The sequence below is a fragment of the Pelobates fuscus genome, chromosome 6 (assembly GCF_036172605.1).
Source record: "Pelobates fuscus isolate aPelFus1 chromosome 6, aPelFus1.pri, whole genome shotgun sequence".
In the NCBI taxonomy this organism is placed as follows: Eukaryota; Metazoa; Chordata; class Amphibia; order Anura; family Pelobatidae; genus Pelobates; species Pelobates fuscus.
Genome location: NC_086322.1, coordinates 106,194,046 through 106,208,696, shown reverse-complemented (window position 1 = coordinate 106,208,696; position 14,651 = coordinate 106,194,046). Strand labels below are relative to the sequence as shown.

At 37.3% G+C, this 14,651-nt stretch overlaps 1 protein-coding gene across 6 annotated transcripts in view; it reads left to right on the top strand.

Annotated features, from left to right (window-relative positions):
• TENM3 (teneurin transmembrane protein 3) overlaps positions 1-14,651 on the top strand; it is an 836,163-nt gene that overhangs the window by 135,274 nt on the left and 686,238 nt on the right. The gene's annotated exons all lie outside the window — the stretch shown is intronic.

Sequence of the window (14,651 nt, the reverse complement as noted above, 5' to 3'; positions counted from 1 at the left end):
AAAAAAAAGCAAAATAATAGGCAGTTTTTCTTGTGCAAACTGGAAGTCACCCGCAGGAATCATTATTAAACAGATGTATAGCAAATTTCAGGAAGAAGAAAATAAAATGTGCATCTTGCCATTAAAAACACTACTTCTTAGAATAACAAATCAAATTAAATAAACTGGTAAATGGCAATTAAAAGAAAATTATCACCGTATTAGTCAGTCCCTGAGATGGAAGCGAAGCTTGTTTTGGATGCAGGATATTTTTTTTGTTGCATAAGTAACTATGCACCGGCAGACACGATCACTTTTGTTGATTGGCTTTAGTCATTGGCATAACATCTCCGAATCATATTGGTTCTTCAAGACTACTGGAAAATACAAAAATAGGCCTCGATTTAACAACTATTAAAGAAATACTATAGGGTCAAGAACACAAACGTGTATTCCTGACCCTATAAGTTTTAATTCAACTAATTCAACTAATAAGTGGTATTTTTTTTTTTTTTTAAGCCAGGCTCTTCAGTAGAGTTTTTTTTGTATTAGTTGTTTAATTGGGGTTAAGCTCTTTAGAATTACCCTGTCAACCTAATTTTTTTTGCATTTAGTAAATTTTTTATTTGAGGTCTCGCTTTAATATTATTATTATTATTGCCATTTATATAGCGCCAAACAGATTCCATAGCGCTTTACAATATTATGAGAGGGGGGATTTAACTATAAATAGGACAATTACAAAAAACTTACAGGAACGTTAGGTTGAAGAGGACCCTGCTCAAACAAGTCTACATTCTGTAGGAGGTGGGGTGTAAAACACAATAGGACAGGCATTTGCAATCAAATAAGCTGGGAGTGAGCAGAGCTGGAGGAGAGAGTAGAGTGCTGCCCTTTAGGAGAGAGCAAGAGACAGGTATTTAAGGTAGAGGTTACTCTGGGAGGCCATAAGCTTTCCTAATGAGATGGGTTTTAAGGCACTTCTTAAAAGATGCAAGACTAGGGGAGAGTCGGATGGCGGTAGGCAGGCTATTCCATAGGAAGGGAGCCACCCGCGAGAAGTCCTGCAATCAGGAGTTGGCCATATGAGTACGAACAACAGACAGGAGGTGATCACAGGCACAGTAGAGAGACCGAGAAGGGACATACCTACGGATCTGTGAAGAGATATAAGAGTGGCTAGAGTTGTTCAGTGCTTTATAGGTGTTAATTAGTACCTTGAATTGACTCCTAAAGGATAAAGGAAGCCAATGTAAGGACTGACAAAGGGGTGAGGTGTGAGAGAACCGACTAGAGAGGAAAATCAGTCTGGCGGCAGCGTTCATTATGGACTGTAACGGTGCAGTACGGCTTTTGGGAAGATCAATCAGGAGAGGGTTACAATAATCCATTCGGGAAACTACTAGAGCATGGACAAGCTCCTTGGTAGCATGTTGTGTAAGAAAGGGGCGGATGCGGGCTATGTTTTTAAGATGGAATCTACAGGATTTGGCAACATACTGGATGTGAGATTTAAAGGTGAGGCCAGAATCAAGTATGATGCCAAGACAGCATGCTTGCATGGATGGACTTATGTGGACACCACTAGCTTGAAGGGAGAGCAAAAGAGGGGGATCATTATTATGAAGAGAAAAGACTAGGAGCTCATTTTTAGAGAGACTGAGTTTCAGAAAGCGGGAGGACATCCAGTCAGAGATGGAAGAAAGGCAAGCAGAGATATGTTGCAGGACGGCAGGAGAGAGGTCTGGGGAAGAGAGATATATCTGGGTGTCATCAGCATACAGGTGGTAGTGGAATCCAAAAAAGGTAATAAGTTTGCCAAGAGAGGCAGTATAAAGAAAAAATAGAAGGGGACCAAGGACAAAGCCTTTGGGGGACTCCAACCGAGACAGGACGAGGGGAGGAGGTGTCATTAGAAAAGGAGACACTGAATGAGTGTTGGGAGAGATAAAAGGAACACCACAAGAGGACAGAGTCACAGAGACTGATTGATTGAAGAGTTTGGAGAAGGAGAGCATGATCAACAGTGTCAAAGGCAGCAGAGAGGTCAAGAAGAATTAGTATGGAGTAGTGGCCTTTGGATTTAGCTGCGATTAATCGTGAGTAACTTTGATAAGCGCTGTCTCAGTAGAGTGGAGAGGGCGGAAGCCAGATTGAAGAGAGTCAAAGAGTGAGTTGGAATTGAGGAAATGAGACACATGGGTAAAGACATGTTTTTCCAGAAGCTTTGAGGAAAAAGGGAGCAGGGATATAGGACGATAGTTAGAGGGGGAGGATGGGTCAAAAGATGTTTTTTTCAGGATAGGTACTACCGTGGCATGTTTAAGATCAGCAGGGACAATGCCAGGACAATGCCAGAAGAGAGAATGAAGATGTGCATTGAGGAAGGCACAAGACAAGTGTAGAGAGATCTGATAAGGTAAGATGGGACAGGATCGAGCGGGCAAGTGGTGGGGCGAGAGGAAAAAATAAGTGCAGCCACCTCTTCAAATTATTTAATATTATTGGATAACTGTTTAAAATGATTTAATGCTATGATTTAATACTCTGAAAATATTGAAATTTTGTAAAATGTTGATTTTTTTTTTATATATAATTTTATGGTATTTTATATATATATATGTATAAATAAGCTTCAATGGCACATTTCCACTTCTTGATGCACCAGGACTCATCCTGGATGGTGGTGTAGATTCTTGGCCACATCACAAAGGGGAAATGAGTCATTGAAGCCCAAGGCAAAGGCAGGATGCCCAAAGTCTCTCCAAATTGGACAATTTGATCGTATGACCATGCCGAAAATGAGGGGTAACCATTTAAAACTAGGACTGTACACAATGCATGTTTTTGCTAACTGAAAATGCCAATATCTGTCAACATTTATTTTAGCATTATTTATACACTATATATTATTATTTTTACTGTACTTTTATTGTTTTAATATATGAGTTTTAATAAAATATTTTCACATACTTTATGATATCTCTATAGTGTATTTTAACAATATCCAGCATCTTCATCTACTGGTATACAGCTGTGGTTAGTGTCACCCCATCAGTGACACCAAGCATATATAGTTAGAGCCAGGGATTATTGGGCTTTTACCAAGGTGAGCATATCCTGTTCTTTTCCTGCATTTTAGTTTGTTCTACAATCTGCACTATTTTGTATTTTCTTTCTTCTCCCTTTGAATGTTGTTACCTACTTGAAGAAATGTATGTTGCTGCCTGGGAAGGCAACATACATTATGAAAATTAAGCCTTACCATTATCAGGCACTGCCTCATGTGAGTGTTCCTTTTTTTGGACACTATACTATTTGCAGTATATATTTTTTTACGTGTTTTCACGTATACATATTTATCTCAATCAGTTGTAAAGCTTTTTAATGGTAACCTATTTGTGATTTAAATACATCATTTTTTAAATTTCAATAAGCTAGTTGCTAATAAATAATTACAGTGTGTTCTTAGAATGTAGTCTTGCACAGCTAGTCAGTCTCTGGAATACAACATTTAAAGCATGGTAGCAGAGTATATTTTTATTGAATCACAAAGCAAGCCTTCTGTCTTTTAGTTTTCATTTTCTTGCTCCATTGAGCTAAAAATCTAATTATATAATGCATTCTTAGATTACCATACGCATGCTATGCACTTACAAACACAGGAGCATTCATGAAATGCCATGATGTCACTGGAATGTGTGCAGTTAGATGACTTGTTTTCTTCCACCCTTTGACCGTTCATCTTATTACACTAAAACTTATTGGTTGTTTCCACTTTAATATAAGGCACAAAAAGGCCGGTCATTTGACTTGGCACAGCATCATTTTTTTTTGGCTGAACTACTTCATAAAAAAAACAAAAAAAACATAAAGGCAGCATTTAGTACATGTTGCAATTTGGCTTGTCAGGATTTTGCTACTGGAACAAATTTAGGGAAGAAATTTGGGCAACCGAAAATGGAAAATAGGTGCCTAGCGGGCATTTTTGCACATTTTTCTCAAGTGCATAATACATACTCTTGCATTAGATGACTTTCTCATGAGAGGCCCAGATCTAGATCAGGTACCCGAGTGCTGCATAGACCGAACGGGTTGGTCAAACCATGCTTAAACGACTTTAACACTCAAAGACCAATATGATTACAAACACCCATAGAAACTGAATGTGTTCATACTAAGCCACACAAAATTTGCTAAATCATTAGAAATTGCTAATTTAAAAAAATATTGTATAACTAACACTACATCAGATATTTAGCTCTCCATTGTGTGGCTCACACACAAACCTGTCATTAGAGCCCTATAACTTAACTTAACTTAACTTAACAGCATCTGAATTAAAGAAATGTTTTACAATACTAATTAATTAATTAAGAGACCAAATATATGCACTCACTAGGAAAATGAATTAATCCTCCTATAAAAAACCTTATAATCATACAAATATCTCTGCAACTTGACTTGACTGGCCCACACAGAGCCCTGATCTCAACCCTATTGAACACCTTTAAGATGAACTGGAATGAATATTGCAAACTAGGCCTTCTTGTCCAACATTCGTACATGACCTCACAAATGCTCTACTGGATGAATTGCAAAACTGTTGTTATAACTCCAAAGGAGGTACCAACTACATATTACAGTCTTTAGAATGTGATGTCATAAAAGTCCCTGTTGCTGTAATGGTCTGGTGTCCCAATACTTTTGTCCATATAGTGTACTTTCATACACATGTCACAATCCATTCCTGTGAGTTATATTAATGTGGAGCTGTGATACACTCATACATACTTCGCAAGCCATTCCTGTGAGTTATATTGCTTTGGAGTTGTGTGATACACTCATACATACTTCACAAAATATTCCTGTGAGTTCTATGACTGTGGAGCTATGTGATAAACTCATACATACTTCACAACAATTCTTGTAAGGTATATTGCTGTGGAGCTGTGTGATACACTCATACATACTTCCCATACCATTCCTGTGAGTTATATTGCTGTGGAGCTGTGTGATACACTCATACATACTTCACAAAATATTCCTATGAGTTCTATGACTGTGGAGCTATATGATACACTCATACATACTTCACAAAATATTCCCGTAAGGTATATTGCTGTGAAGCTGTGTGATACACTCATACTTACTTCACAAACCACTCATGTGAGTTCTATGACTGTGGAGCTTTATGATACACTCATACATACTTCAAAAATATTCCTATGAGTTCTATGACTGTGGAGCTGTGTAATACACTCATACATACTTCATAAACCATTATTGTAAGGTATATTGCTGTGGAGCTGTGTGATACACTCATACTTACTTCACAAACCATTCCTGTGAGTTCTGTGACTGTGGAGCTGTACTTCACAAACCATTACCGTAATGTATGTTACTGTGGAGCTGCATTATACACTCATTCATACTTCACAAACCTATCCTGTAAGGTATATTGCTGTGGAGCTGTGTGATACACTCATACTTACTTCACAAACTATTCCTGTAAGGTATATTGCTGTGGAGCTGTGTGATACACTCATACATACTTCCCAAACCATTCCTGTGAGTTATATTGCTGTGGAGCTGTGTGATACACTCATACATACTTCACAAAATATTCCTATGAGTTCTATGACTGTGGAGCTGTATGATACACTCATACATACTTCACAAAATATTCCCGTAAGGTATATTGCTGTGAAGCTGTGTGATACACTCATACTTACTTCACAAACCACTCATGTGAGTTATATGACTGTGGAGCTGTGTGATACACTCATACATACTTCCCAAACCATTCCTGTGAGTTATATTGCTGTGGAGCTGTGTGATACACTCATACATACTTCACAAAATATTCCTATGAGTTCTATGACTGTGGAGCTGTATGATACACTCATACATACTTCACAAAATATTCCCGTAAGGTATATTGCTGTGAAGCTGTGTGATACACTCATACTTACTTCACAATCCACTCATATGAGTTCTATGACTGTGGAGTTGTAGGATACACTCATACATACTTCAAAAAATATTCATGTGAGTTCTATGACTGTGGAGCTGTGTAATACACTCATACATACTTCATAAACCATTATTGTAAGGTATATTGCTGTGGAGCTGTGTGATACACTCATACTTACTTCACAAACTATTCCTGTAAGGTATATTGCTGGGGAGCTGTGTGATACACTCATACATACTTCCCAAACCATTCCTGTGAGTTATATTGCTGTGGAGCTGTGTGATACACTCATACATACTTCACAAAATATTCCTATGAGTTCTATGACTGTGGAGCTGTATGATACACTCATACATACTTCACAAAATATTCCCGTAAGGTATATTGCTGTGAAGCTGTGTGATACACTCATACTTACTTCACAAACCACTCATGTGAGTTCTATGACTGTGGAGCTGTGTGATACACTCATACTTACTTCACAAACCATTCCTGTGAGTTCTATGACTGGGGAGCTGTACTTCACAAACCATTACCGTAATGTATATTACTGTGGAGCTGCATTATACACTCATTCATACTTCACAAACCATTCCTGTAAGGTATATTGCTGTGGAGCTGTGTGATACACTCATACTTACTTCACAAACCATTCCTGTGAGTTCTATGACTGTGGAGCTGTACTTCACAAACCATTACGTAATGTATATTACTGTGGAGCTGCATTATACACTCATTCATACTTCACAAACCATTCCTGTAAGGTATATTGCTGTGGAGCTGTGTGATACACTCATACTTACTTCACAAACCATTCCTGTGAGTTCTATGACTGTGGAGCTGTACTTCACAAACCATTACCGTAATGTATATTACTGTGGAGCTGCATTATACACTCATTCATACTTCACAAACCTATCCTGTAAGGTATATTGTTGTGGAACTGTGTGATATACTCATACTTACTTCACAAACCATTCATGTGAGTTATATTGCTGTGGAGCTGTGTGATACACTCATACACAATTCACAATCCACTCCTATGAGTTTTGTTGTGGTGGAGCTTTGCAATACACCTACACAAATGACACCTTCTGAGCTACTGAGATACTCAAGAATCAAATGATATAAAAGAATGAATGTTCCAAAGAAGGTCTTGCCTTCTAAAAGCATGTTATGTATGTTTTTTCTCCAGCTGAGGTTGTTTTATCTCTTGAGAAATATATATATACCAATTTAAGTAAATAATATGTGTAACAGCTGGTTGATTATCCCTGGCTGCATAATTTAACTGGCTTTAGGGAGCTTTTTTAGTCTAAGGTTGGTTTATCACAGGTTGTGCATATGGGTGTTTTCTTTTTGTTTTGGTTTAAGCTTAGAAATCACAGGAGATAAAGGATTTTTTTTTCTCTATTGTAAAAAGCAAACAAATAAGGGCAGTTGCAGAAATGCAAATAATTTAATACAGCGTAAGTCAGAAGAAAAAAAAATCAAGAAACTCCAAAATTGGATAGATTGTCAGGGCTATTTACTGGAGTGAGAAATCTAAGTGAATTTTAAATGTAAGGCCTCAGTAGCTGAACTGCAAATGTAGGCAACTTTGACAATGTTTCCAGTTTGGCTTTTGTTACCTTAAAGGACCACTCTAGTGCCAGGAAAGCATACTCGTTTTCCTGGCACTAGAGTGCCCTGAGGGTGCCCCCACCCTCAGGGACCCCCTCCCGCCCGGCTCTGGAAAGGGGAAAGGGGTTAAAACCTACCTTTTTCCAGCGCTGGGCGGAGAGATCTCCTCCTGCTCTCCTCCTCCGATCCTCCTCTTCTCCTCCCCGTCGGCTGAATGCGCACGCGCGGCAAGAGCTGCGCGCGCATTCAGCCGGTCACATAGGAAAGCATTCACAATGCTTTCCTATGGACGCTGGCGTGCTCTCACTGTGAAAATCACAGTGAGAAGCACACAAGCGCCTCTAGCGGCTGTCAATGAGACAGCCACTAGAGGACATAGGGGGAAGGCTTAACCCATTCATAAACATAGCAGTTTCTCTGAAACTGCTATGTTTATGAAAAAATGGGTTAACCCTAGAAGGACCTGGCACCCAGACCACCTCATTAGGCTGAAGTGGTCTGGGTGCCTAGAGTGGTCCTTTAAATGTTATTTTTACTTTGAATTCACATTGAATCCTCACTTTAGTGAATAACCTTGTATGTATAGAATTCTATCTTGTAGTAACTGCCTTTGTGGTAAGCTCCCCAAGTTTAGCTATGATCATGGTATGTGAATTATTATATATATTTTTTTATTTATTTGCTGTTTTTTTGTTTTTTTATCTTTTAACCTGGGTGGTAGGAGAACTATCCCATGCAATATTAAAGGGACACTATAGTCACCAGAACAACTACAGCTTATTGAATTTGTTCTAGTGAGTAGAATCATTACCTTCAGGCTTTTTGCTGTAAACACTGTCTTTTCAGAGAAAATGCAGTGTTTACATTACAGCCTAGTGATAACTTCACTGGCCACTCCTTAGATGGCTGTTAGAGATCCTTGCTGGTTCATGGCTGCCTCAAATTCATCCAAACATTCAATGTCTCCACCCTCTGCGTGCAGACACTGAGCTTTCCTCATAGAGATTCATTGATTCAATTAATCTCTATGAGGAGATGCTGATTGGCCAGGGCTGTGTTTGAATTTTGCTGGCTCTGCCCCTGACCTGCCTCTTTGACAGTGTCGGCCAATCCTATGGCGAAGCATTGTGATTGGATCTGGCTACCACTTCTGCTGATGTCAGCAGGCAGTGGGCAGGTCTAAAGGAAACAGGGACAATGTAAGCAGCTGCAGACTTGAATACAAGTAATATTTTACTATATTTAGGGAGGCAGGAAGGGAACAGGGGAGCTAGATGGTGGTTTTAACTCTATAGGGTCAGAAATACATGTTTGTGTTCCTGACCCTATAGTGCTCCTTTAAGCTGTTTAATATACATAGACAAAATAGTATGTGCATGGGATGTAAAAAACCAAAAGTAGAACCTTTTAATTCATGGTTCTTGATTCTTAGTGTAAATGCTACCCATCTCCAGCATCTGTTTAGTAGTAAAGCACTAGTACCCAAATATATTTTGCTTAGGGGGCTATAGACATTTACTTGTGGATGCATTGCAGTTCATATGATTCTAAAACATATTTTTTTCTAAAGATTTCATAGCTATAACGATAATTTATAAACAGAACACTTGTCCAAAGGCTGATCACAAAATAATAATGATAATACAAATAATAATTGGAATAATAATTAAATGCAGTCTAGCAGAATAGGTGTTCTCTTCTTTAAGTTTATTTTGGGGTACTGATTTTACTGTTACTCTACTTAATGGTACTTATTTAATTACTTTATTCACTTTACATGTTACCAGTGGCTGCAATTATCCTTATAATTCTCTCTGGCCATCACCTCCAAATTCCCTCTGGTGTCTGTTGTCTCAGCTGCCCATTTTAACCTTAGATTGTAAGCTCATGGTCTATCTAGTAAAGTACTTTCTACAAAACAGCTTGAGTGGCTAGATCTGACCCAGGACATACTTGAAAACAAGAAAAATGTCAATGTATTTTTCCTGGTAAAATATTTCATAAATACATTTTTTACTATTACACTTGTCTACTTATATTGCACTGACTGTCTTTTCCCCTTAATTGTACAGTGATGTGGAATATGTTGATGCTTTATAAATGCAACAATTCACTTAAGAATGATTACGTGCTGGTAAAAGATGCTTTTTGATCTGTACTAGTTTTATTAATTTTTTGGCTTCTATCCTGCCAACATGTCCAGAACAGACATCTGGATTAAGAACTTACTATGTAACATACCATTCCATAGAGAAAATGGCTTATACTTGATCTACAGTATTAGCAAGTGAGACCTGTTTCTCCTCAAAACTTGCAATGTGAAAATAAATTACAAAGTTGCTGAACAACTGCACAAGACATTAAAATCGGGGCATCTGTGTGCTTTTTACCAGGTCTTTCGATGGAAGTCAAATAGATCAGTAAATTCATTTAACAATCATGTTGGCATTTTATGTAGAGATACATTTGTTCTGATGACACATTAATCCACTACCTTAAATTACAGGCTGACATTCAAAGTTTCTGAAAAGCAGACACTATTTTTTACAGAAATGAATTAGAATAATCCTCTGGTTATATCAAGGATGTTCATAATGATCTAAGCATTATGATTTTATACATGTCTTTTATTATTAGGTAGTATAACCATTTCAGAGCTTGGACAAGCAAGGGCTGTTTCAGTCTGTCCTTTAAATGTAAAATGTCTGTAGAAATAAAAGATCATCATTATCCCTTCAATAAAATGGGGTGAGACCAATTCTACATGGTCTTTTAAAAACTATATGGAGTAGTACATTTTAAAAGATACCATGATTCATATTTAGTAAATGCTAACGTTCACACACCTGCAAATAACAAAAAAACATGGGTTTACCATTCATTCACCACTGTAAAAATGCAAAATAACAGGTTTTGGTGCTTTTTCTGTAGCCATATCATGAACCGATCAATGACCAGACCACTTGCAGTTATGCCAGAAGAACACTAGTGTGAGTGAGACATAATTTCTACTAAACATTCATTCCTACAGTTCATTCTTCTTGCTTTTAATGGTATCACATTTTTCATGGAGAGTTGAGATGACATAGAATATGAAGAAATGTAACAGTGGGCACTAGACTAAAATTTTAACTGGGTATTATCACACCAAACCCTCGAACAAGTATTACATATGCATACAGTGGAATTTATGTCAATCATCATGCACCCCTAATATCTTGAAAATGCTCTTAGTTACCTAAATCTGTAACTGTGTTTCATGAGTCGTTAAAGCTGTCTGGCTATGTATTAATAATTTAGGTTTGTACCCAATTTTCCAGAGAGATAGTTGTCAAGATTAAAGTTACATTTGTTTGATGGTTGGCCAATACAGCCGCAACATACTGAAGTATTTCATGAGCAGTGAATTCAATCAAATTAAGATTTGAAATGTTACTTACAAAGCACATGATAATGTTTATGTTATATATATATATATATATATATATATATCTATATATATATATATAATATTAGGTTTTTATTGTATGTTTATTTTAACTTATTTTAGATTTAGAGATCTTATTTCTCAACACAAGACAATATGTGTTATGTCTTTGCAGTGTTTGGAATCGGGTAAAGTATGTGTGTATCCACAAGGGTCTGTGTTCTCACATAATGACCAATGTGGGCCATTGTTTAGTTATATAGCCCTGGCTTATGTTGCGTTGAGATTTACCTTGTCACTATCAATCTAGAGAAGCAGGCTGTGTTGTCACAGAGATGTATCACTGCACAGTCCAAGTAGCACAGAAAAAAAATGCAACCATTTCTGCTTTTTGTTATTGCACAGTTTAATCCTGGAGTGGGTAAGCAGCACTAAAGGATCATGGGACAGGCACTTCAAAAATATCTGTTGAGAATGCTCACCTTGAAACTATATAGTATTTTCGTGGAACTCTTTTGGGCAATTGTTACAGGTATACGCTTTTTTTTTTTTCTTCAAATAGGAAATAAGGATTTACGTCAAAAGTGAGTAGGTGTTATAAATTAAATAATGAATTAATGGCAACAGTAAAGAAATGCATTTAATATTGTGTGTATAAAAGCACAGCAGCTCTGTAGATCTTCATTGATTTGACAAATCAGATCATGTAATCCCATACTGCACAATAATATAAGACTACAGTGTACAGAATTCAAACTCAGTGCGCACTATAGATAAGTCTGTCCCTGCAGAATCAATGCTTCAATTTAGATTTCTTTATGAAACAGAGATTACGATATTCTGTATGAAGAGAAAAATAAATGTAATTGTCATTGCCATCCACAAATTGATAGTAAGATGTGGTCATTGCTTATAGAGCTCTTCATGGGTGACTTATATAAAATCAATTATGTGTGATTCAGGTTGTTATGGAACCCCTGCAAGCCATTTTTCGCTTTAAATCTGCAATATCCAGTACATGAAATAGTAAGCAGACGGAATATGAAAGAATACAAAGGCCGGACTTCTGCACTGCACATCAAATAGACTTTTGAATAGAGAAAATGCTGAGTGCTTCCTATAGAAACATGTCCTGTAATTAGAGACAGATTTACTGGTAGGCAGACTTGGCACCTCTATATACCTGTATATTTTTAATGGAATCATAGGATAGCTGGCAACATTTGGTCAAGGGCAAGTTCAACTGAATAATACTTTTTTAGCATATAAATCCAAGGCTATATCCTAGAAAGCCAATCTATACCCGGAGACCATTGAGATCATGGGTATGCACCCCAAATACCCAGAATACCACTTGCTTCTTTTAATCAGAAAACGAACAGTGCTTTAAGAGTGTAGCCCACAACTCCTGCATAGTGGCCTAGAGGGCAGTGGCTTCCCTGCTCCTTGAATATGTCACACTTCCTCTCGGCCCAAACCACTCTGATTCTCATACCCCAGCCAATGCCAGCTTGCAGATGCACGCTATGGGGCGTACACCTTGACCTGTTTAAATTTTTTAAGTAAAAGTAGCCCAAATTGCTTATGGGTTGAAAACACATAATATGCCTTTGCACTCGTTACCCTAATTATTCCCCAGCCTATTACCTTTCCTGACATCATTTCCTTGCCCTGTCGTGGTCTTTGGTGCCTGAGTTCTGTATCACTGGTATTTCTGGTATCTAACTTGGCTTTGTATTTTGATTATTCTTTATACTCGTATTGTTGACCCTAGTAGATAGAGAAAAATCTCACTTTACAGCTGTGGACTTTGCCTTAAGTGCATTACTTTATCCTTACACACTTCCTTCTATTCCTACAAACAATGAGTGTTGTGATTGCATGAAAGTGGTCATCTGTCACATTAAGCCAATCACAGCCACCACTGATTCCTCATTAGTTCAATCAGCCTAGATAACATGGGCAGCTGTTGCTTTAAAATATTAAAACATGGTTTAACACTAAATAGAAGGATGGCATCAGGGTACTACACACACTATACCACTTCAATGAGATGAAGCAGTAACAATGTCTACTGTATCCAAGTAATAAATATCTATATGTTAAAGGGATACTACAGTCACCAGAACAGCTTCAGCTTAATGTAGGGGTTATGGTGTCTATAGTCTGTCCCTGCAGGCTTTTTAATGTAAACACATACCTCTAGTAGCAGTCACTCATTGTGCAGCACTGACATTCAGAACCTTCACGATCTGTATGAAGACGCTGAATGCTTCAACTAATCTCTATGAGGTGATACTGATTGGCACAGTGTGGCGTTTTGCCACAAATGCGCTATAGCCTCCCAATGCTTTTGTATGGATTGGCTGAAATCATTAAATTTGAGGATCTCATCCAAGGGGGCATGGCTAGCTGCGACCAGACCCGCGGGGACAATTTGTCTTTCAGACAAATGAACAAATAGCTAGAATTCAGACAAAAAAGTATTTCTCTGAAAATGAATGCCCAAGTCTAGTTGCAACCTGCAACATAGTTTATAATTTTCTAAATAACTGCGAGCTTCCACCAGTTAAACTCTGGATGGTACCCTTGGTTTTAAGAATGTTGTAGTCCGTAAACCCATGACAAAAGATTATCAAAAGTCTATAATAATTATGGCTTCTGGTCCCTTATAAAGAATCTTTATATTTAAAAGGCCAAGTATTAGCAAATGAACCTAAATGGGGGTATTTAGAAATGCTTGTCTCGAAATAGCTAACTATTTATTTTTGTTTTTTTAAATCTGCTCTTTTCACAATATTGGACATAAAGAACTACATGTGGTTAACACTCTCCTATCCATCAGGCGGCAGTAATTTTGTAATTTAAGCAGGTTGGCAGCTTTACTGTCTGCTGTTCAAAGCACTATAGCAAATCTAACATGACCCATACTGATTCCATGAGCAGCCAATTAAGTGGTTGAATAAAAGGTGAAGCTCTCAGTCCAATATTTCAGTGATTGGAGGAGTTTACCAGAGGTGCTGATTGCATTATTTCTGCATTAATATGTTTCTTTTACTTTTCTTATGTTATTAGTAAAGCATTACAAATACATTGCCATAAAGTACAATAATCCCTTGCTGAATAGCCTCTATATTATAAATATATTGCATACAATATATGGATATTTTACTTTTTACAATATATCATTCTCAAAGGAGAGTGATACAAAGGTAATATATTTGTCCAGATCTAGATCGGTCATTTTATCAGATATTTATGGTTTGGTTTTGCTTTTTGTTGTTTTCTTTTTTCCTTTTTTTTGTTCTGACCCACCCATTGTTAGAACCTAAAGCAAAAGACTTGATTTGAATCTATAACTCTCATGTATTGCTTTCCTAGGAACCTCGCATTTCATAATCCCCCATCTACCATCCAATACCTGCCTAAGAATATAATTTCTTAATTTACTTTATTCAGAGACAAAGTCAATATCTCTTTTACCCAATGCAATCCATAACCCACACCCATTTACACTGACACATCGTCAACCACATTATAAAACATCTCTACTACTTATTTAGCCCGAACCACAAGGTCTTACACATTTTACATCCTCAAGCTTAGAACATTTCCCACAATCTCTACTTAAAATATTCTAAAAGT